At 39.4% G+C, this 23,167-nt stretch overlaps 1 long non-coding RNA gene across 1 annotated transcript in view; it reads right to left on the bottom strand.

The window, feature by feature from the left end:
• The window catches only part of LOC116632859, a 52,369-nt gene that overhangs the window by 8,040 nt on the left and 21,162 nt on the right, over positions 1-23,167 (bottom strand). Inside the window, exon 3 of the long non-coding RNA XR_004299510.1 lies at positions 22,616-22,713. This is a non-coding gene — a long non-coding RNA (uncharacterized LOC116632859). The remainder of the gene's footprint in view (positions 1-22,615; positions 22,714-23,167) is intronic.

Here is a 23,167-nt window from a genome sequence, read left to right as displayed (position 1 = left end):
GACACTGTACGTTTATTAATTTATCATAAAACAGCATTATCTTTTCAAAAGTCTTATCATCATCTTGGCATCTTTTGAAACTGTAGTCAACTAATACCCCCAGACCTTTTTTTTTTTTTTCCTTTAACTGTTATGCTACCTTTTAGCATTTGATTTGCAAGGTTCCCACTTGTCCTCATAATCTGATATTTTGACAGGCTGAAATTAGTTGGGCAATGTCTGGGAAAAATCCCTGGAAGATTATATTATGAAGTGTTTTATATTTCTAAATAAGAAAGAGTGATTTATAGATAACCACATCTATTAAGCTGTTTGGTAAGCTGTTGATATAGACTTAAATAGAATAAGTCGTGATTCAAAACATTTATCTTAATTCTGGAGTCTAAGACACCTAGTTCTGGAATGCACCCCCCCACACAATCTATTTCATGGTAGAGGAATTTTGAGGCAGTGGGGAATCTATCTTTAAAAAGTACTTTTAAACTTCATTTGATTCATAGATCAACAAATTCACCTATAATTTCTCATTAACCCAAATCATCTAGATAAATATAAGATGGCATAATGATAATTCATGTTCAAAATAAACCAACTAAATATTTTTGTTGGTAAACTCCTAATGTTGCCTTGGGCAGATCATCCTCACAGTGCCTTAGTTTCCCCTTTTGTAAAATAGGGAAAACAACAATAAAAATAAAAACAGTATCTCAAGGGGGCATTATGAAGATTAATCATATTTGTAGGATAATTTAAATTCCACCAGGCTTATGAAAAGCACTATACAGTAAACATAATGTAAATGTTTGCTAACTTAGATAAGTATGATTTTCTTCCATCACTACCAAACTGAAGTAGCTACTACCCACATGGAGAAGGTCGAAGACCTCAGTTGTTTTCTCTGTTCTCTAGTTTACCTTCAGCTGAATAAGAATATTTGATCATTCACCGGGAAGCATTTACTAAGGACCTACTGTATTCCACATGCTGTGTTTAACTTGTGCTTATAAAATATTAATAAGACATGATCTTTGCTTAAAAAATTTAGAGGCTAGGGATGCCTGGGTGGCTCAGTCAGTTAAGTGTCTACCTTCTGCTCAGGTCATCATCCCAGAGCCCTGGGATCAAGTCCCGCATTGGGCTCCTTGCTCAGCAGGGAGCCTGCTTCTCCCTCTGCCTGCCGCTCCCCTTGCTTGTGCGCTCTCTCTCTCTCTGCCAAATAAATAAAATATTTTAAAAAATTTAGAGTCTAGTAATTTTAACAAATACTTAAACCACAATTATAGCACAGGTCACATGGACAGATCAGTGCTTTCAGCCATATAGTACTTGGGTATCTCTATGCATTTACATATTTTCTCAAAAAATGTATCTAGAAGTATGACTATTGCATGTGGTAGGGAGTTGGGGACTGTAATGTGTTTCATCCTCAAAATAATCTTTAAAAATGTAGCCACTATGGATCTCTTAGAAACAGATGAGAAATACTGGGTACAGGAGTGACTAGAATATAATGGGGATAAAGCTAGTGCCAAATTAAAGGTGGAAAGAAATTATGGGCATATTTATGCATCGTGGAAGTTGTCCTTGCTAGACTGTTTCAGACATTGTCATCTCAAACCTTGTTTTTTGCAATGAGATAATAAACATAAATATAAACTGTGCATATGGATCAATAAAACACCTCCTATCTGAGCCTTCCAGTACCCGACACATGAACCAGAGGTCAAGTGGCATTGCGCAGACGTTGATCTTTCACTACCCTACTGTGGTCATTCCAAATACTTCCAATCATTCTTCACTGACAGTACTATTATGAGTCAATTCACCTTGCAGTACTCTATACTTATTAGGATGACAACTGAAGTGGTGACAGTAGCTGGGTAGCACTTCCCTGCCTATAGCCAAAGTCTACTTGTACTTCTTTCAAACATGGCAGAAGATGAAGCTGGTGTAACAAGGCTGCATCCAACCTCTGTCCTAGCACAGAGCAACTTAAACTGGTTCTATCCGGTGCCACTCCCTTTTCTCCATCACCTGTCCTTCTCTTGGGATTACAGGTGTTCTGGAACATTGCAGGATAAATTGAGGTGATAAACTGGACAGGCCAAGCCAGGTCTGCTGGCCCAGAAGGGTGCCACTGGGGGACTTGCCATGGGGGATGCCCATGAAGGCCAGTGTCCCCCTGCAATGAATGGGAAGGCATCCCAGTTGAAGCCTTGGCTTCAGGCTTTGGATGGACCTCAGTGGAGTGAAGGCTGGATGTTTGCAAAGTATGATATGGTGTCCACAGAGCTTTGGAACACAGCAAAAATGTCTGTGCTGGGAATAACTTGGCTGAGACATCTGTCATTCCTGTATGAACCTTGTAGATTCAGCACGTTTCCAGGAATCTTTGTTTTTTATCCTTCTCCTCTCAAATGCATTGCCTCCATTTTTATGCTTTTGACACAGAGGCATCTAAAATAATGCATCTAACAGAATTTAAGCATCTGAGAACACTAGAGACAGATTGGCAGGCTATTTCTGCTTTCTACTCTGGCAAACTTAAGGACATGGACCTGGAACCTACTAACTGCTTGAATGGAGGTATTTAAGGGAAAGGAGGGACAGTTTGGGAACAGGTAAGAAATATAAGCATGGAAGAGAAAAACTGGCCAGCATTTCAAACAACTCTACAATAGCTCAATCAGATATAGAGTCCTCCCTCATTTCATGGACCCTAGAATGAAGTTGCAAGGATTCAGTTCCTGTTCTGGAACTTGCTAGCTGCATAACTTTCAGCAAGTGATTTCCTCTCTCTAGGCCTCCTCTGTGGATGAGGATAACAACAGCACTCTTTCTCATGGGTGGTTACAAGGATAAAGCGAGTAAATGCGTAACATACTTAGAAGCATGCACTAATAAGCATGCAAAAGTTGAAATGTTTTAGTGACCTTTATTTTTTATTTAACAGACTCTGATAGAACCGTTATTATAAGTGAACTCATTTTTTGGACTCTCCTATTTATAAACCTCAAATAATGCATATTACCGATCCTAAAATTGACCATGATTTGGAAGGGTTAGACTGGTAGTGTTGTGATTATGGTTTCTATTAAAAGGTAACTACTAAGGCTCGGAAAATACCAAGACAAAAGGAGCTTTGAGATTGAGCTCAAGTTGCTATGGATGTAAAGACAAAGGAAAACTTCTCAAGTCTGGGGCAGAAGAGAAGAGTCTGGAACAGGGGCAGGAAAGAGATTTCAAGGCCGAGCCAATGGTGTAGAATGTCTTAATTTGCCTTAGACTTAACCACCCCCTCAACTACTTCATTGCTGGCAGGTATTTTTTTGCTTTTGTTTTGTGTCGTTTGTCTCCGATTCTAACAGACGATATTTTCCATGGGAACATATTTCTGGCTATAAATAGGAAATCAATGGAAATGCAGGTTTCACTTTGCTGAACTTATCGATTCTATAAAATGAAAGCAGCTCATATATACGTCTGGCCAGGGCAAAGGGCACTCGGCAAGGAGCCAGGCTTGTTTCTTTCTAAACTGCCTTTCTTGGACCTTTCAGATCCAACCAGGCTGAAAAGGAAAAGGGGTGTTCTTTAGCTTCACACAAACTCACAGCCATTTTGATGACAAGAAAGCAGTGTTGCTTCCCAATGCGTCTTTGTTCGAGTGATAGCAGGCCCATTGAAACCTCCTGATGGAGCTCATTGAAAATAATAGGCCCCATTATCTTCACTGGCAATGCTGCCATGAGAGCTTCAAAAACTGAAATAATGACAGCACATATTGGATGTACAGTAGAAAGGCATAGCGTGATTATGGGCAATTTCTGGCTCTTTCCTCCCCACCTCAGTGGATGAGGAGGGGGGCAGTGGGCCGCCGCCGGACACATAGGGAAGGGGCACTTCGTCGCTATGCCCTCTGGGGATGCTTGTTATCTTTCAAACTTAAATGCTTAGGCTTAAATAGTTTGCGAAAGTAAAATCTCAATCTCAGAATCACTTCAGAAACAGGGCCCTGGAAGTTACGGGTTCTTTAATGTAGTATTGAAATGCTGTCATCTTTGGTTATGCGGTAGGGCCCGCCGCTGCGGAGTCGGTGTGAGCATTCTTTCTGAGAGACAGCCAGTGTGGTCCCATGGGGTGACCCAGCAGACTCAGTCCATAGAGGATGGTTTCCCTGAGACTGCCCCGCACTTCCTTTCCCCGGGGTCAGCTCTCTCTGGAAGCCCAGATGTTCCCAGCAAATCGGATATTCTGGAATCAGGGAGGAACCAGTGGGAAGGGGACAAATCTGGACAGGAGGAAACCATCAGCCCCCAGAAAAGCACACTGAGCCGGGAAGAGGCCTGTTGGGCTGTGAGAAATCACCGGGAGGAAAATTCCCCTGAGAACCCATGACAGATGAGCAGGAAAGGGCTCCCTCCGTGGGAGAACAGGCCCTTGCTCGTGAAACAAGGGAAAAAGGGAAACACTTGCTTTTTTGGGAACCTTTTTGTCGCCTGTTATTATCTCTCTGTTTTCAGAAATGAAATGTCTTAAAACCACCAACCAACACACGCAGACATTATTTTTTCATCTGAAACAACTGGAAAGAACACGGAGTGCTGTGTACATCACCCTTGGGGCTTATATTTAATATGAGAACAAGATGGTCTCCCTACTTCCCTTGTGCCTGACTAGAGCTGGGGAGAGGCCGGTGGCAGTCGCAGCATCATCTGACTGTTGTGGCAAAAATGAGAAGTGACAAGAAGGAAAAGGATCTGTGACAGAAGCTGTCCACAAATCTGCCCAGTGGATGAGGCTGGCAGTTACAGTCCCCTAGTCCCAGGCCGGGGATACTGAGAAGCAACTACAGGAGCTTATTGGGACTTACATCAAGGAAGTGAACTTCCTCTCCCCACTCATCCTTCTTCTGGAATATGCTCTTCTCTATTCAGTCTGGTGTGTGGATGCTTCCTTCAAGGCACTCAGTCCAGGTGGTGATGTTATTTTATTTGAGAGATGTCACTCCTTGGAAAGCATGTGCCAGGATACCTTACCAGCATGTACATGCAAATGCCACACATGGCCCCGCCTTGTCACACTAACCCACAGAGGGGCCTCCCGCCACCAGCACAAGGCAGGGGGTGATCCTCTGGGCTGCTCAGTGACTGCAGAGCATGGTGCTGAGCGTGCCTTAATCCCTTTATGCACCTGTCTCTGTAACTAGACTAAAAGCCCCTTCAGAGCGATGGCGGTTAGATCTCCATGCGTGGCACCTAATGGGTGTCCAGTAGATATTTCTGAATTAAGCTGCATATAAAAATCAATGGACTATAAAAGTCATTACTACTAAAAGTAAAATGTGAGAAGATTTTAAGGAAAAAAATATATTTCTTGTTTGTATTTATAGCTTCTTAAATTATGTAATGTTTGCCTTTCTAAAAACTCTCAGAAGTGAGATCCAATGCCAGAATTTCATTATGTTTATTAAACTGTCTTATTCCCGCCAGGCTGATATACCAAAATATCAGATACTGGGTAGCTTCTAAACCACAGAAATTTATTTCTCACGGTTTTGGAGACTGGGAAGTCCAAATCAAAGTGCAGGCTGATCTGGTGTCTGGTGAGCTCCTGCCTCCTAGTGCATAGAAGGCACTTTCTTCCTGTGCCCCCACATAGCGAGAGGGGCTAGGGAGCTCTGTGAGGTCTCTTTAATAAGAGCTCCAATCCCATTCATCAGGGCTCCACCCTCATGACCTAATCACCCCCAATGGCCTCACCTCCCAATACCAGCACTTTGTGGGGTGGGATTTCAACAGATGAGTTTTGGAGGGCCACCATCATTCAGATGATGGAAAGTAACAATTAAAATTTCTTTTCTTCACTTTGAATCTGGCAGGGTACTTTATTCTCAGACCATTTCACTATTACAGGTGCTTTCCTGTGAATTATCTCCATCAACAGCAACTCTTCTTGTCTGCTCTGCTCATTTTGTCCTCTTACTTTGGAGGAGAGTGGGTGTGTGGGTAATATTTGTTTACTTCTTTCCTTATTTATTTGTCTGTTTGTTCTTGGTACAAAATGCCGGTTTGCTGAATTAAAAGCATGGCAGCAATAGGAAAACATTACCAAAAGAGTTCTACTTTTCTGAGACCTTTAACCTGAATGGAATCAGTGGTGTGCTCATTGAAATCACAGATTCCAGGCTCTATCTCAAATCTTGTAAATTGGAATCTTTGGGGATGGGCTTCAGGAGTCCTGCATTTCCCTGAGTCTGTCCAGATGGGAATATTCCAGATGGTTCTTATCCACAAAAGTATGTGAAGACAGCTAGAATCAGGCCTCAGAAAGCATAGCTAGACCCATGTTTCTGAGCAAAACCTCACAATTTATACCTTCCAAACAAAATGAATTAGCTCAGCATTATCTCTCAAAAGCCATCTCTCAGTACTGCACTGTTTTCTGCTCATCGTGTAAATAGCAGTAATGAAGAGTTTTCCAATACCATAGATTTTGTTTTAAGGGGTTGCAGGGAATATGTAGCACAATGTATCAGAGAACTCTTAGGGCACGTCCTACTGTAGAATTGACCGTGAATTAAAATCTGCTGAGTGTTCAATAGCAGTATCGATAGCACACACAAAGTACAAAACTTCCTTGAAAAAAAAAGTACTTAGGGGTCTTTTGATCTCTCTCCCTTTGGCATACCTAGAATGTTTAGCTCTCAGAGTGGACCAGTTTTAAGATCTTTCCCTTTTCTCTGACAAAAATATTTTCAGTAACGATCATCTAATAACTAGTGATACTCACTGATTTCTTGATTCATCCTTTATTTTTTTTTAAATAGTTAACAACTTAAAAAGAATAGATTCCAACTTGAAAGAAGTTCTTCAAGTTTGGTAAATTATTTCATGTATGGTCTAAAATTTGCACTCACCAGTAATGTGGAGTTCTCGCTCTGTTTCACTCTTGCAAATTTTAAACACACATACCAACTTAAAGTCGTCACCAGAATGATAGAACTGAAGAACTTCTGTTCTTTCTTCATGTTATAATCATGTGCGATCATTTTTTTTTTTTACTGTTTAAACTCAGGCATACGTCGAGCTACAGCATTTGGATCTGCACTTGAAGGATGCCGAACTATGATGAACTTCTTCTGAACCAAACTTGTTTAGCTGAGTCCCCATGTGTCAGGGGCTCCTGCCCAACTGGGAGTTCTCTAAAGTACCTTTCATGGAGAATATAGTGTTTGTTAACTAATAAGTAATAAAATATGCTAATCTGGAGTTCACATATATATAGGAATAGCACTCAGTTGTAACCTCTGTGATTGTTTAGAAATGAGCCCAAGACCTTTGCAGTGGAGTATTTCATCACTGACATTGTTTAGAGTTGCTGGTGCACAGTGATAATGAAAAGCAAACCGTCTTTTGGTCGCTTGTATAGTAATAAATTTTTCGTTCTCTGTCAACAATGCATTTCCTTCTTGCCCGCATCTGGGTGGTAGATCACATTGCACAGCAGCGACTGGGTAGTGGGGTGGCAGGCGGAACGTTCACTGTTTGTGTTTGTGTCTCTTCTAATGGGTCCTATGTGTAGTTTGCATAATTTAAGACTTGAACTGTCTGTCTCACCTTGGTGATTAGGGGACTCTTTTTATACTACTCTTCATGGTCAAGTTCCATTGGATGGTGGTGGTGGGCGACTCACACTCCCGTATTGATATCACTTGATGGCATACAGAATTGGAATTTCTTTGCCTGTAAGGAGTCCCCCGATTTTATATCATCCTATACCTCATTTAGCCTCTAGCTCACACTCCTGCTCCAGCCAGTCCAGCAACCTTGCAGCCAAGAGAACATCCTTTGGTGGAACAATTTGATATCTGTGATTTTATTTCACCCTCGTGTCCTGTGGAAGCCACTGAAGGCACTATTTTTTTCCTATTTTGTGAATGAGGAAAGGAAGGTTCAGTAAAGGTCTAATTGGCAGAGTTACAAATAGAGCTCAAGAGTTCTGCCTGTGTCCTCCATCTTTGCTCCTTTTATCTCCCTCTTAGGAAATATCACTCATTTCCTGAACTGTGTAGATCTTTTCTTGTTTTTTAATTCTCCCTTTTTTTCTCCTATAAAACATTCTCACATTCATGAAAATGATAGCATAAATGTGTATCTAATATTTAAGAGTTCAAAAGGTCTTCCATATTTTCTTATTTGTCTTCTTAAATTAGCTCTTCCCTGAGAAGCAGAGGTTTGTGGGACCATTTGTTTATATAGGGTATAGTTCTGCAACTGGAGTCAAGGTCTCTGATTTCAGTCCTAGACTCTTTCTACCATGCATCACACCTTTCCAGTCCTGAGACACCTTTGTGCACCCTATCTCTTAGCATTGCCTTCCATGCCATTCAAATATTGTTTACTTTTTTCCGTATGTGTTAGTCTCTTCTCGTTTCCCAAAATGGACTCTGACTTAACTGGCTAAAAAGGTGATGTTTTATGATTCTTTTATGTCTTGCTCTTCCCTATAAAGCACTTGGCACATTTCTAAGCACATAATAGTTTTCAAGAAACTATTTTCAGTCAATTGCTTAGACAACTGATTGACTGAAAATACCTCTTTGCCATTATCAGTCCTTTGGCTGTTGGCATGACTTATTTTGAGTCTCTTCATCATATCACAGGTACTTTCATTAGCATATCCTTATCATTCTCCAGGGCTTCTGAATTTAGTAGAATATTTTGACTTCTACTTAAGTTAGCATTTGAGCACAGCATCTTTCCATATTTTGCAGCATCTTCTTGGCCTACATCCCTCCACCTACATGTTCAGTCCTTCTTTTGAATTGTACCCCATGATGTGTCACTATGCATTTGGTTTCCCAGCTCTAGACATGTGACCACCTCACACTATCTCAATGCAACCATCATTCAGATGAAGCATTAAAGAGAAACATTAGCAGAATTGTCTTTGTAGAAGGAAAGGTGAACTGTTCAGAAAATTCTGGTTTTGAAATGATGCTGGAAATTTCCATTCACATCCTAGTAACAGATGAAAGATATATCTTTTGATTAGGCAAATGCCCTTGAAATCACCTGCATTTGGAGTAAAAAAAAAAAAAAAAAGAATATATAGCTTACATAACAATGGCTATCAGCAAGAAGGTAGACTGATATAATTAAAATGCCACTGAACGGAGAGTTCAAAGATTATGAACTCACTAGACTGTGAGGTCCTTGAGAGCACAAACTGTCTAATCATTAATATTTATATTCCTGGTACACAACTATTTCTTCCTAAAATAGATTGTCAAAGTCTGTTAGATAAATGAATGAATGAATAAATGAACAAAGAAAGAGTGACATCAAGCGCAGCTTCAACTTGGGCTCTGCCACATACTCACTGGGCAACCCAAGCTAAGCCAACAACTTGCACTGTGTTAGCTCCCCATACGTTAACCTGGGATTTGGAGTGATTGACTGCCTTCACCTCGAGGTTATTATGAAAGTAAAATACTGCATGCTTGCTGATGGTAACTAGGTAATGGGCTTGTTAAATTGTAGTGTTATATATTTTATATCAGTTAAACATGGATTTGGCTGCAAGTAACAAAATTTTACTAACTGTTGTTTAAACATACGGTTCATTTCCTCTACATAACCTAAAGACAAGAGGTTAGCTGATGCTGGTATTGGTCAGCAGCTTGGTGGTATTGGGGTCCATGTCTTCTCAACTTTGCTCACTTTTCTCTCCTGAGCACAAATGACCCCTGCAGCCCAGCTGCCAGACTGTGTTCACAGAGTATCTGCAGGACACAGGAAGTGTGACACAGCTGTCTGTTTTCTTTTATCTGGAAAGCATTAAATTATTTCCCCAGAAATATACCCGCATACTTTCCTTAACGTCTCATTGGGCAGAACTTGTTACATGACTACTCTTACATTCCTAAGCAACAGAAATGACTGTCATGATTGGCTTTAGTCAATCATGTTTCATTGCCTAGGGATGGTCATACTCTGCCCCAAACACAATTAAGACACTGTGAGCAAGGAAAAGTGCTAAGAGGGGATCTTGGGTAGACATCTAACCATGTATTCCACATAAATATCTGGAGATGTTATGAGGAACAAGATTTTAGAAGGAGAGAAGAAAGAACATGTCAGTGCTTCCGCTGGGCATAAGCATGTATGTATCGTGATGGTGTTAATGATGTTGTGAGTTTAACCTTTTTCTCCCTTGATTACTAACTTCCTAGTTTGGGAAAGGACTGGCAGAAATTCATCTGGTATGCATTGCCCCGAAAGTGATGGATTTTTTCAGAATCAGCCAGTTATGATGCTGCCCTTTGGAAATCTGTTTCTAGCTTTGCCATGACAGAGTGATGGCCACAGTCTTTGCAAGGGTGGGAGGTTTAACTGATCTCTGATCTGTCCTACACTTCACTCTAACTCGCGATACTAACAAGAGAAGGTATTCCACATCATCAGTGTGAAGTGTCTATTGGAGTAAGAACGTAAGAGTGATAATTGTAGTGTATGGTAGAGGAACACGTTTAGTCTAAGATGCTCCTGACTTATGCCTTTTCCCTTAATTATGGGAGCAACCCAATAATGCCATTCCTGTAGTTTCTGGTGACCCACAGCTTCTGTTACATGAGTATGTCTGGCACACTTAAATAGGGTATTCATTCCATCATCTGTTTGACTAGGATCCTAGTCCCCCTCCTTCCCTTCTCACATCCCCTGTTAAATTGCTCTGCTTACTTCCCATTATGGAAGTGACTAGAACCTAAAGTGCTCTGACTTCTGGCTCATTTATGAAGTCAATGTTTACTCTGTTGAACCCATCAGTGTTTAAAAAGGAAAGGAGAGGGACATCTATGACCCAGCCAATGACAAGAGGTCGCAATTTACAACTGCCATATTACCAAGTAATTTTATTAATACCAGCCTCTGAAGCACAAGGAACAGGTCCTTTTAAAGCCCTTTGGTCACATGGAAAGAATACAATCCTCTATGAATTATCAGCTAAGTTGTGTTTTTTTTTTTTTTTTCCCTGCACACACAGAAGAGCCTGGATTATTTACAGTTCATCAGGATGCTTCAGGGTTATACTGCTGTCATTCACCAGATTTCTTTGTTTTAAGATTGCAATAGATACTACATGGTTTCCTGTAGTAAATTTCTTATTTCTAACTATAGCCACATAAAAGCCAAAGGTCCTTCAAATTAGCTGGAGGTCTCTTGGTAATAATTTATATCTACCACCATAATTATAGCCCCATTTTTTAATTAATTATACACAGTCCCTCAAGATATTTCATTTGCAATATTGATGGAAGATTTCACTTTATTAGGCTTCTGTAGATTGCTTTCTGAATTCATATAGAAGCTCTTTTTTTGTTTGTTTTGCTTTCTTTCTTCCTTAATAAAGTAAAATCATTCTATTCTTGGCTATTCTTTTGAATTTGATTCTTTACATTGTGGTCCACTTGGAATTAACATGAATTGAACTACTTGTTCCACATGAATTAGTAGGTATTTTTGTTTGTTTGTTTGTTTGTTTTGTCTATTACTTGCTTTGATATTGTGGTTTATCTGAATCCAGGAAGAATCAGCAGAGCCCCAGTTGTTGATTTAAAGGTAAGGGCAGCAAGACTTTTTTCCTTAAAACAATATTAATTGAACAAATAAGGGATCAGAGATTCAATATTTCAGAAAGATGACTGATTATCTTAGTCTGCTCAGGCCACCATAACAATGTACCATAGGCTGGGCAGTGTAAATAAAGGTGTTTAATTTTCTCACAGTTTTAGAGGCTGGAAGTCCAGATTAAGGTGTCAGCATGTTCTGGTTCTGGTGAGAACTTTCTTTCTGACTTGTAGACAACTGCCTTCTCACTGTGTTCTCACATGGCAAGGAGAGACAGAGCAAGCTTTCTAGTATCTCTTCTTGTAAGAGCACTTAGCCCATCACAGGAGTTCCAACCTGATGACCTAATTAACTCTCAAAGGCCCTGTTTCCAAATACCTTCATATTGGGGATTAGGACTCCAATACATGAGTTGGGGGGGGGCACAATTTAGCCCATAACACTGACTAAAACAAATAAATACTCTCCAGCAATAAACATTTAGTATTGTTAATTTTGATAGATAAAAAATATTTGAATGTCATTCGAATACGCTAAAAGAAAAGGAAACCTTCAGATGCCAAAAACAAAGAACAGAGAAGGTACACTAATGGGTTGACGAGAGTGGGTTATTGTCCAAGTAACACAATAGATTAGGTTTTAGTTTTCCGCCAGAGAAAGAATATGAAGTTTTGGATCCATATAAATCGGTGTTGGTACTAAGATGTCTGCATAAGTCTAAGAATTGGAAGGATGAACTAGGAAAAAAAATCTACCTACCATCTTAAGACAAGAACAAAGCTTGCAGTCTTCACCAGCGTCTGAGTGAGAAGAAGTCTTTCCTGAGGCTTGAAACACTGAGCGTGAGCCCTATGTAAGTTTAAGGTTCAAGTTTACATTATCTACATAATCTAAGAGCCCCAAATAATAACCCCTGTGGTGGAATCCCTGGGACTGGCAGAAATAAATTGGAAACTTCTCTATAGGGATTCTCCTATAACTCAGGCTTCAAGGGATTCTCAAGGGGTGGGAGGGTGGAGGGATGAATTTATAAAGACAAGTTATAATCCACCATGAGTGAAGTCCATAGGTACAAAACCAAGAATATTAAGGGCCTAGAATTTGAGATTATAGATTAACTATTACAAAGAGAAAAAGAATTAAAGAGGCCTAAAGTAATTAAAGACATGAAAGAATAAATCTAATAATATAAGGTACCATTAAATAGGCAAATTTCAAGTTAATAAAAATAGAACACATAAAGAATTTTGTCACTGAAGTTAAAAATTATCAAGATAGGGTTAAATAGTAGATTGAACATACATGAGGAGATATTTGTAATCTGTAAAGTAAATCTGAGGAAATTACCAGAAAGAAGCAAGAGAAATAAAAATACAGAAAACATGCATAGGTGCTTAAGAAACAGATAAAATAAGGTTGTCCAACATTCTACTAATAGAATTCTGAAAAGGAAAAATAAAGAGGCAAAAAAGAAATATTTGAAAACAGAATGTCTAAAAATTAACTGAATTGATTCATGACCAGAATCTTCAGATCTTCAGAAGTACAACTCAATATATATATGTATATTCATATATTCACATATATATATTCATATATTCATGTATATATATTTATTTATACATATATATATTATATATAGGACTATATGTATATAATATATTTATTCTACACCTAGGCATACTGTAGACCAAGTATAGAATACCAAAGTAAGAGAGCAAATCTGAGAAGCTAATAAGTAGATCTCAAAGGACAATTTGACTGACAACAAATTTTCAACTGTAATAGCACAGGTAAGATGATAATGGAATGATATATTCAAAGTGCTGAGTAAAAATTATCTTTGAGACTAGAAATTTATATTCAGCCTAGCATTCAACCATGAGCCCAAACCGAAATTAATGAATGTACTTCTGGAAGAAAGAAAATTAAATTAGAAGTAAGGTGGGAGATGTAATAAACAATAGGATGTAGTTCATTATTTTTTACACTTTTCTGTATGTTTGAAATGTTTCATAATTAAAACTAAAAATTATAAAGACTTTTAGACTAAGGATGAAAACACGGTTTTCTGACTCTCTCTCTTTCTCTCCCTGCTTGATCTTTTTTCTTTCTCTGTCTTTCTGTAGAACTTAAAACTTATGCAAGACAGTTTCAAACATTATGCAGTATGGGAATAATATCTGTAAACTTTTCAAAAACTTTTAAGAATATTTGCAACCTGTGGATAAACTTTACTGACTCCAAAATAAGCAAAAAATGCAAATTCTAAAATGCTTATTAAAATCTCTACAACACAAAATATTGACAACTTCATTAAACATTAAATTTAAATTCCACGGGGCACCTGGGTGGCTCAGTTGGTTAAGCGACTGCCTTCGACTCAGGTCATGATCCCAGGGTCCTGGGATTGAGCCCCGCATTGGGCTCCCTGCTCCGCGGGAAGCCTGCTTCTCCCTCTCCCACTCCCCCTGCTTGTGTTCCCTCTCTCTCTCTCTGTCAATTAAATAAATAAATAAAATCTTTAAAAATAAATAAATAAATATAAATTCCATAAAGCTTCCAGTTCATTAGAAAAATTATAGATTTTCTTACTTTGAAGAAATTACTAAAATTCCAAGTCAATAAATAGCAAATTAATTTAGAGCCAGATAGTTGCTGAAGGGGAGGTGGGTGGGGGAATGGGGTAACTGGGTGATGGGCATTAAGGAGGGCACGTGATATGATGAACACTGGCTGTTATATGCAACTGATGAATCATTGAACACTGTATCTGAAACTAATGTACTATATGTTGACTGAGTTTAAATTAAAAAAATTTAAAAAAGCAAAATTAGAGAAAAAAATAAACTTTCAAAACTGTTTAGCTTCTGAATTTCTCTTTAATGTGGGGTTTGAGTGTATTTTAATGAAATGACATGGAATATGGCCTCTGAAAATACAGAGCATAGGGTTTATGATGGTTCTTCGAGGATCCTATTATTAACTCAGTGGTCTCCTCATCAAGAATTCTCATTGTGCAACATGTAGAAGAATCTTCATGGATGGATTTGGTCCAACAGCTATGCCTTTTGCTCTGACTCCTTTTCTTCTTCCTACGGCTATCACAAGAATAATGTTTATTGAGTTATCATATGTCAGACACTGTGCCCCAAGTTCCAAATGCTTTCACTCCTTTAATCCTCAGGTTAGCACTAGGAAATAGGCTCAATTATCTTTAGTTCATAGCTTTGGAAATGGTGGCTTAGAAAGTTATGTAACTTGCCAAAAATCATACTGATAGAAAGTATTAAAACGAGTTAAGAAATGAGCCTTTCTGATTTCAGAGGCTTGCTCTTGCCCATTATGCTACGTTTCCCTCTCATTCTCTATAGTAAGTAAGAATATCGTTGGCAGGCCTAATATTTGCCAAATGAATTCAATTAACTTTCATTATAACTTCTAAAGGATTGGACAGAAAAAAATTCATGTAATGATGGTTTGAAATTTCTAGTGATGGCCAGGAGGCAGGCCTTTCGAGGTCCCAAGCATTAAAATATTGTGGTGATTATGGAGATTTTTTTGGTCCTTCTCCACCCTACATCTAATCAAAATACAAAAAAATGCTAAACTATAAAATAAGGATAAGATAACCAGAATCATAGTTTTATCCATGATGGTTGTTTTTTTTTTTTTTTCCCTGAAATATCACACACTGAGTTATTTTTAAAATATTCTTTTCTTCTGATGTACCTTATTTTGCTGGTGTCTTCAGTATAAACTCGGTCTGTGTAATGGTTAATTTTATGTGTCAACCTGCAGGGCCTTTTTGGAGATGAAATTAACATTTAATCGGTGAGCTGTGAGTAAAACATTTTGCCCTCCACAATGTGGGTGCACCTCATCTGATCATTGAAGATCTGAATAGAATGAAAAGACTGGCCTTCCTGTTCCAAAGGGACTTCTTGAGCAGACTGTCTTTGGACTTCATCTGCACCTGCACGTGCGTCTCCTGCGTCTCCAGCCTGCCAGCCCACACTGCAGATTCCCACGTGCCAGCCTCCATAACCATGTGAGCCCATTCCTTTCTAAGAAATCTCTTTCCATATATTCACGCATCCTATTGGTTCTGTTTCTCTACAGAACCTTGAATAATACAGTCTGTCTGCTGGGTAATCCATATTTCCAAAAGGCCTGCCCTCAGTCAAGTGTTCTATCTTTTCTTTTTTAATGTTAATATTTGAATTCTCAGTTCAGTATGATCCCACCTACTTTGCAGAACATGCAACAAAGTATTTATTTAGAAAACTGGAATTTGTCCCTCTTACCTCTGTGGTGCTAAGGACACACTCCACAATTTCTTTCTTTGGGTCTCCTATGGAAATTTAACCTTGGTTTAGGAAACGAGATAACATAATTGTGACCATGGGCTTTGGAATCAGTCATTTATTCCAGTCCCAATGTCCCATGACCTTGGGCAGGTCACTTAACGTACACTACCCTCACTGGTAAAATACGAAGATCAAAAGAGATACTGTCTGTAAGGATGTTTCACAGAGCTGTGCTAACACAAGTGTTCAGTAAACACTGATTATTTGGATTATTATAGGTATGAGTAAGCATGTAAGCGTGTGTATCATTTCTCATCTTTAAGCTATAGTCTTTTGCCATTGAAGTGAAGGCAGATTCATAAACAGCTAACTAAAAGGTCCTTTTGAAACTGTCCCACGGGCCTCTAATGGAAGGAATTTGAGAACCTGCATATTAACTGAGAGACCCTGAGTATGAACTGGGCATATATCTTACTTTTCATCTATCTGCTGTCCTAAGTATGGTGGCAGTCTCCAGACAATTTAAAACTCTCCAGTAACATATTACTTCTTATTCTCTAGTCACCATTTTCCTTAGCTCCATTGCTAACCAATCAAGGTTACTCTCCTGCCTGCTCTCCAGCTGCTGAAGACTTTGTGGGAGATTGTACTTGATGCCACTGCTGCCTTTTCTCATCTCCTCCCTTCACTGGTCTAGCAAATGCAAGTTTGGTCACCGCCTACACAAAAGGTACCCCTGAGCACTGAGTAAGAGCCTGACCCACCTGCTTGTGGGTTTTCATGTAATTTTCAAGCTCATGAGAAATGAGTTTCCTACTTTTTAATATACCAGATAATTCACTGGTTCTAACTGATCCCATGAGACCCTACCTTTCACTAGGAAAACACCAGAACATTCAGTCCAGTGCTCCTATTAGAATTTATTTTTTGTGTGTGTCCAGATTTTTTTTTAATATAAAAAACAACTTCAGGTTTTTTTTTTTTTTAAGTATCTTTATTACTTTATTTTACTTATTTATTTTTAAATTAAAGCCCCAATCCAGCAAGTTTCAGCCCTGGTCAGAATTTGTCTCCATCCTCAAGAACATGGAAATAAAGGGAACTTCCATTTTAAACCCTTTGAGGCTCCTGTGCTGTTTGAGTAGGGGTCCTGAGAGCCATGACTTATCATGCGTTTGCCACGGTGTTTCGTTCTCAGAGACAAGGGTCAAAATGACTTTCCCAAAGGCTGGCTTTCCCGAGGGCTATTTTTTTATGTGGAAGCCCTCATCTCATAAACAACTGAATTAGTTCACATTAACCACGATCAATGGCAAAAGTACACAAAACATAGAGAAATCACCTAAAATAATGTTTTCGAACCAGCTGCTAAATTAAGTAATGTATTTGTTTTATTGCACATTTGCATAATAGGGCAAACTAGAAACTCTCTGTAACAGATGTGCTGGTGGCAGGGAGATTTGATTACTGGCTTCTGTTATTAATCACTGCACAAATCTTAAATGATTTGTTTCTACAGTTTGATCAATTTACATCTCAGAACGTACATTTATGCACACAATGTAGAGATAAAGCATCTGTTCACACCTTTCTAGAAGCATCAATATATTTATGGGAATTGAAGTTTTGTTAACCAATGCACAGGAAACTTTGGCCAAAGACTGACAACTTTTGGAAAGAACCCATTATTTATTCCTTATAGTTAATAAATAAAAACCATTTTGCCATTTCCAGAACATTGTATTCTGATGTCTATTGTTCTGTCTCTTCTGTGAAAACAAGTGAAATGTATGACATTTGAAACTCATAGGACTTGAATCATGGGCATTCCTATTTCTTACAAATCATCCCAGAATTTTGAAGAAACAGGGTACTATGGTATCATTGAGAACTACTACATAGAGTTTTAAAAATTATCCTTTTCCTTTTAATTTTGCATTTGACATTTTATAATCCTATATCTGTGATTTCCATCAGCATTTTAAGTGGGTGTAATACATTTTAAGATGGCATGCCTAAATTTAAAAAAAAAGTAAAAACACAGGCAATATAAATATTGTTTCATTAATTTCCAATTAAGCATGATAAATGCATTGGTTCTACACATAAATGTTTCCCCTGTAAGTCAAAACACTAGATAATGTGATTTTTTTTTCTCCAGTTGTGAGTATTGCAGTTATTTTGTAAGCAAAAAAGAAAAAAAAAAAAAAGTCAAAATACCCATAGAATAAAGTTAACATTAAGCCCATTTATTTCAGGGGCTGATTTACATTACAACAATTTTTTATTATCATTACTTGCTATAATGATTTACCATTTGGAGTCTAACGTTTCTCTTAATAGTTTATACATTTTCATTTATATCCTATTTGATTAATTTTGGTCTCTTCCAAAATCCCAATAACCAACTGGTACAGAAGAGAAAGCTTAGGGGATTTTGTTTCTCGTGGTATTCTGTTTTTCCAGTTTGGCCTCCTGTTTCTACACGGTGGAGAGAAAAAAAAAAAAAAATGTGGGTGAGGGAAAGCTCAGTACTGAAATTAAATGCATCATTTCTGAAAACTGGATGAAATTTCAGATAAAGGCTTTGTTTTTAATGCCTAGGAAAAAATTAAAATGTATATATTTTTCTCAGTCAGAGGCAAGACTGTTATGGTTGCAACCCCTGCCTTTTTATAGTTCATCCTGGGAGCTAATGAAGCGTTGCATATTGGTTTCAAATTCAAAGCATATGTAGTCACTGAGGCATTTTTTCTTTATATAGCATGATTTCAAAAGAAGCCCCAAATGTGGTCATCTTAGAAAATGTAATTTGGTCGAGAACTAAAGGACTTTTTCCCAGATGACAAAAACCTTTCCCTTTGAGTTGCCTCTGAGAACACAAACTAGCTGTGAAGTACATCCACAGCTCTCTGTGAAAAATGCACAGGAGCTGATGAAAATGTATGAAAGGACTGGCGTGTCAAGGCCATGAAGGGCATTGGGCAAATTTGGATAAATGTGTCCAGGTCTCACAGATTCAGAATCAGAAGTGAGTTAGAGGACAATGTAAAAAGATGTTGAGGAGGATAATGTAATCCAGACAACAAACTTAACAGCATTACACATCCAGAGCCATCTCCCAAGTCATTAACGCTGTTGCCGGGGGTGTCTGCCAAAGAGCCAGATGTCATTCTGCCACAACTTGGCATCTGATGGTTGTCATTTATAAGAGGGAATCGAGTGAGGACTGTAATTAGGTGTGTGTTGAATGGAACCCTTCCTTCTGACTCCATTGGGGGCTTTTCTCGTCCTGAACACACGGAGGGCTTCAAAGCAGGGGAACTGATCTGCCCTTCAGATTCCTAAAAGTTCATGTATTTTCCCCCCCCTGGGGAAATGTATGGCTTACAATTTTTTTTTTTTCCTCCACGCATTTAGCATTTGTTGTGCTCTTTGGAGATGATAAGGACGTGTTCCTGGACCCCCCAAAAGCATACACCGCAGTGGAAGAATCATGCAAACAGATCAGTTATGAACACACCCTGGTAAGTGCTGTGTTGGGGATATTGGTTTAAAAATGGTGTTGCGGGGGTGCAAGAGAATGGAACAACACCTCTTTGGAGATTTGGGCAAGGGCTTCCCAGAGGAGGAGATATTAAAGGAAGAACAAGCATTTGGCGGGTGGGTGAAGAAGTGAGGGGGTGGGCATTCAAGCAGAAGAAATCACGTGTGGACAGGGATTATGAAATCACAGATGGAAAGGTCTGTTGTACTCTGGGAATGGTGAGGGTTTACACATGGTGAGAGTCTGAGGCATGAAGACATTCTAGAAGAGGGTCACCTGAGTGAGGCTGAGATGAAAAATATGCCTGCTGAATCTTTAATTCCTGCTTTTTTAAAGGAGAGTTAGATGACAGGAGGTAAGTATAAACTCATGGTAAAACCCTTAAAACTTTAATTAAACAATAGTAAATGTAGCTCACGTTTGAGGGCCTGCTCTCAGTTCAGAATTAGGCTCTTGTGTTCCCACCACAACCTTATGGAATTACTTCTATTTTTATTTTCATTTTACAAATGAGGAAAAGAAGAATGAGAGAGGCTAAATGGCCTGCTTAAGTTCATCTCAGAGGCAACCAGGAACGGGTGGGGCGGTGGGGTGGGCAGAAACCCTGTGGCCATGCTCTCAAGCACTGTGCTGTGCAGAGCTCCACAGAGTCATGTGGTCAGTACAGGCAGACTGTCTCCCCATTGGTTAGAGCATGTTATCTTCCTAAGTAGAGAGAACATGGCCTAGCAGCTCAGCCTTCAGAGTCATTCATCCCTTTGTCAAGATTAAATCTAGAAGTGGTACTGAGAAATAGAGTTTTAAAAAAATTAAGAAGGAAATTATCTGCCTCATCTCAAGTACCTTCACTGCACACTGGAATACCTTGGAGGCATTGCCCAGACCAAAGGGTATTTTTTTGAGCTTTAAGAATACATTTAGTAATAGGTAGAGATGCTCATAATAAATAGAGTCATGAGTTCAAATAATGGGATATAAAACTACAGATACAGTATGACGTCAAATTTTCAAAAGGGTAAATATGAATCAGAAACACATACACATATATAGCGTACATGCCATGGCAATGCTAAACATTCTCTGAATGCTAAGATTTAAAATTTTTGAATCTTTTTCCCATTAACAAGTGGAGTTTGTGTGAGCAGAAAACATAAAACACCAAGAAATGGAGAGAGTCTGTAAGAGAACATACTCCAAGATCAGAGGAGACTTAGAGAACCATCAGAGCAGTGGCCCCTGATCTTCCCTGAGAAGGTCAAGGCCTCCTGAAAATCAGCTGAGAAATGGGGAGCCATGTGCTATCAGGACACATTAGTGTCACTAGGAGCATCCCTCAGCTGCCTCAGTCCCTCTACATTTTAAAATGTTGAGGTTACTCTTTGAGTAGACTTTCAGGAGCCCAAAGCCCTTCTGAAACACCAAGGGAATCTTCTCTCGCCCACTAAACCAGGTAGACAACCTAAAGCTGAGGTAACAATTGGCTTCAACCATAGGGAGCTTATCTCTCATAAAAGGAGTCTGAAAGAAAAGGAGTCTAGTATCTCCTAGATAGACTCGAAGATGCTCAGAACCCTATCTGTCCACCTTTCTAATCAGCTCTGGCCTGCTTCCTTCTCAGTCCTGAGGCTGCTACAGCCACTCCAAGCATCCTGTTCAGGCAGGATGTCCAGAGACGGTCATGGGTCCACCCCTTTCTCATGATTTTAAGAACGAAGACACCTTTCTTAAAAGAGCCGGGCAGCCTCCTCCTTGTATGTTGTCACGTCCACTAAAGAACAGGTTTTGAATTGAATGCATTTTTTCAAAGTCCAGTTTCTGCTCACCTTCTTTTGGATGTGAGCTGTTATAGACCTCCTGGAGGCCCAGTTTTGAAGCAGCTAACTAAGCAGAAATGTGCCCATCATGTGAGAGAAAAACAGAAGAGGGCAAGGAATCCTATTCCGTCTGTCCGTGTGGCTATAGTCATAGTGGTAAAAGCTTAGCAGGTAGATTTTCTCTTTTGCTGTGTGAGGAACCAGGAGGTGATAGTAGATGCAGGTGAACAAACCTTTGCCGCATGATTTTTCAAACATCTGCACACGGGTACCTGGCTGGCTCAGTCAGTAGAGTGTGTGACTCTTGATTTCAGGGTCATGAGTTCAAGTCCCACATTGGTTGTGGAGCCTACTTTATAAACAAACAAACAAACAAACACCTGCACACAATTTGTTGGGTTTACTACAAGGTTTCTGACTTGGCAGCCATCTATCATGGGAGGCATGGGGCAGTTTCTCCGCCTCCTGGCATCTGAATACTTTGGTAAGCTAAAACCCAGGCACAAGTGGCATAGACTATGTGCCACTTATTTACTTTGCAAGCAGCATAGGTGGTAGTGGATGAGGATAAACATGGGCCCAGCCCTGCTGATTATGATTCCAAGGCAGCCAATGGGACTGAGGTTGGACCTGAAGCAAGTGGGATGAATGAACCCTTCGTCAGAAGGCCAATGTATTTCCCAGTTGTAGAAGCAGGCCTACGCCAAAGTGTGTGGCCTTCCTGCCCTTTTAGAATTGCCTCTGCTCAAATCCCAACATTATGTTAGGGGAGGAGACAATGTTCCAGAAGCTATGGAATTCATTTTTTTATCCATGTGGTATCTAGGGATCTAGCCTGCCGTCCATCTATACATGATGAGTCACTCTCCTGGCCAGATTGTTTACCTTTAATAACAAAGTGTCTCAACTGTTTTTCTTAATAAAGCAAACATGCCAGGCTAGATCCTATGGCGGTTAGAGCTTCTTGACATTGCAGAGGAGCAGGGACCGCTGCTGACAGAGAAGCAGACAGCTGTGTTGTGGAGGGTCACCTGAGGTGTCACCAGTGTGGCTGGCGGAGACCTAGAACATTCATAAACTTCATTCATCAGCAGCCCTCTTCCAAGCCACCATAAATAAAACAGCATCCAAATAGAGAACAATGAGTTTCCTAAGGGGAAAAAAAAAGCGGTACTCTTTCCAGGTTTGATTTGAGGCTTACAAGAGCAGAATTCCAGTATTCTTAAAGCTCAAAGGGCTGCTAAAGGGGCCACATCAGATTGCAGAATGGAAGATTGGGAGATTGTTGAGTTCTCTCCAATTCTGCTACTTTACCCTTATTCAGGCAAGTATCATCTCTTCTCTGAGTTACTGCCAACCACCTTCTGACTCCATACTCTTGTCAATCCATTTTCCACAGAGCAACCAATGTTCTAAAAAAAATATAAACGAGCATATCATGTCACACTCTTGCTTAAAATCCTTTAATGTCTTTCCTTATACTTAAAATGAAATCTGAAGCCCCTCCGCATTAGCCCTCAATGCCTTGCATGACCTGGATCTGTCTACCTTGCTAAGCTCATCTCATCCTATGCTCCCCCTTGCTCTAGCCACGTGATTTTTTGCTCATTCCTAGAACAAAATAAGGTCATTCTCACATAACAAATTTTGCAGGAGCTCTTTTCCTCTTCTTAAAATGTACCCCCACTTCCTTGCTCCCAACACTGTTTGCGTATCAGCTCTTTAGAAAGCCTGCTCGTAATCATTCTACATAAAATTAGTCTCTAGTTCATTCCTTTTGTAATTTTTAATTCATTTATTTATTGGTGCTTATTTGCCTTTTTTTCTTACTTCTATAATAAGAGTATAAGTTCCAGAGTGGGGAAG

The sequence above is a fragment of the Phoca vitulina genome, unplaced genomic scaffold (genome assembly GCF_004348235.1).
Source record: "Phoca vitulina isolate PV1807 unplaced genomic scaffold, GSC_HSeal_1.0 scaffold7, whole genome shotgun sequence".
In the NCBI taxonomy this organism is placed as follows: Eukaryota; Metazoa; Chordata; class Mammalia; order Carnivora; family Phocidae; genus Phoca; species Phoca vitulina.
The sequence above is the reverse complement of the archived record's forward strand: the minus strand, read 5'-3'. Positions and strand labels throughout refer to the sequence as shown.